This window comes from Mustelus asterias, chromosome 19 (genome assembly GCF_964213995.1).
Source record: "Mustelus asterias chromosome 19, sMusAst1.hap1.1, whole genome shotgun sequence".
NCBI classification, from domain to species: domain Eukaryota; kingdom Metazoa; phylum Chordata; class Chondrichthyes; order Carcharhiniformes; family Triakidae; genus Mustelus; species Mustelus asterias.
Window position 1 is genome coordinate 67,812,809 of NC_135819.1, and position 2,388 is coordinate 67,815,196.

A 2,388-nucleotide genomic window follows, 5' to 3' on the forward strand; every position below is an offset into this window, starting at 1 on the left:
AATTTGATTGCAGGGAACTCAGATGAGGACTTTCATGGGGTGGCATACAGGAGAATATGGATGCTGATGCTTGGTACATTAGCAGGTCTGCCAAACAGCCTGTTGTCCCTGCCAATGAGCATGAATGTGTCCAGATCCAACTTGTCAAAGGGCTTTGCCCAGGGCTTGGAGCCCATCCTTTCAGCACAGCAATGATGGTCAACTCCCTGACAACACTTACAGACCATCTCGTGATGCAATATCCAGTGTCAGAGATCTTAGTTTCCATAGCAGCGCAGATGGAAAACCTGCCAAAATCTTATTGTGTTAGTGGAAGCTCAGGCTGAGATCGATGTTCATTCTGTGGGAGCTCAGATTGCTGCTCTGCAGAGTGGCCTCTGCATTCAGAGGGGTTTGCAAACTCTCACGGCAGCACAGCAACCTGTCCTTCAGCAGATGATTAGTATTTTTGATGCGCTATCCTTGGGGAATGGCAGTGGCTCCATGGAACAGGAACCCGCTGGCCCTTTCTCAGGGTGACACTATTCGTGCTCCCACCACTTCCAATCCATAAGTCAGCAAAACTCTTCCAAACTCACACCACAGTCCTTCCAAAGAAAGTCAAAATCAAGTCACACGGTGGCACAGTGGTTAGCACTGCTGCCTCACAGCGTCAGGGTTCGATTACCAGCTTGGGTCACTGTCTGTGCGGAGTTTGTACGTTCTCCCCGTGTCTGCATGGATTTCCTCCGGGTGCTCTGGTTTTCTCCCACAGTCCAAAAGACGTGCAGGTTAGGTGAATTGGCTGTGCTAAATTCTCCCTCAGTGTACCCGAACAGGCACTGGAGTGTGGCAACTGCGGGACTTTCACAGTAACTTCATTATAGTCTGAATGTAAGCCTGCTTGTGACACTAATAAATAAAGTTGGATGTCAAGCCCTTTAGGTGATGCATGTTGTGAGGTGGGTCCTTTCTGCAGCTGAGTGATGTCTTTCTTTATTTTACTTTCCCCACCCCCACCACTCTTTTCCCCTATTTTATCCCCCTTTTCCTTACCTCTCTCCCTCTTTGCTCCCCTTCCCCTTTTTTCTCAATTTTATCTCTCTCCCACCCATCTCCCCCCTCCCCCATCTTCACTGTCAAAACTTACCCTCTGATTTCAGCTTCTCTGCCGTTTCATAGAAATCATAGAAACCCTACAGTACAGAAAGAGGCCATTCGGCCCATCGTGTCTGCACTGACCACAAACCCACCCAGGCCCTACCCCCATACCCCTACATTTTTTTACCCACTAATCCCCCTAACGGATTCAGGACACTAAGGGCAATTTTAGCATGGCCAATCAACCTATTTTGGCCATTGTTTGGTCATTCATGGCTTCTATTCTCTCTATGGACTGCCTTTAGCAGCCTTTCCCCTTGTTTTTGTGGCTATGACTCATCTTTCATTCCCTCACCCTGCAGTATAAATATCTCCCACTTTCTATGCCTTTTAGCTTTGACAAAGAGTCATCTGGACTCGAAACATCAGCTCTTTTTTCTCCTTACAGATGCTGCCAGACCTGCTGAGATCTTCCAGCATTTTCTCTTTTGAATTATTTTATAAGATATGGCGTTTACTAGACAAACTTCATCTAAATTCATGAACATGCATCAAATCTGCTGAAAATGCTGATTGACTTTGCGATCCATCCACTCTGCGTTTTTCCAGCACATGCCCCACTAATTATCTGTCAGTCAGGATGTACCGGGTGGCCAGGTGAGTTGGGGCCACCGCTTTCCCTTTTTGGAGCTTTCGTCGAGCCATTGCTGGCAGCAAATCGATGCTCAATCTCACAGCCAGAAACCTGGAATAAAGGTGAGAGGAAGTTTGAGAGGGGCAGAGGCTGGGAGTGGAGATGAAAGGACTCTTGAGTGACAAGGTTGAGACCTGCATCTTGGTTTGTGGCCAGAGTTTGAGTGGGAGGGGCGATTGTCACTGAGCTAGCCTCAGTCATGGTCAGTGCAGGGCCTTCAGTGACTAGAGAGACCAAAACGAATGAAAAGGTTTCACATCCTCAAAACAAAATGAAATATGACACATCCCTGTAAAAATGTGTCATCAGCCTGAAGGCCTGTGAATCTTAAGGGTGCCGAGGGAATTCATCTGGGATAATGCTTCATCTGACCAGGTGCTGAGGCTGTACAACTCCCATGTGTGATTGGCAGAACCTGGAGGTGATTGGATTGTATTTATTATACTGTGGGAATGAGGCAGCAGGGAGACAAAACAACAAATAAGGAAAACACGTTAATTTACTTTAGCCAATAATTAATAAAGGCACTTGGACTAAGATTGTAGTGGATAAGAAAGCTTTATAAAATGGTCAGTGAAAGGCAGCTCTTTCAGCTAACGCGTTTCCTGTTGAAA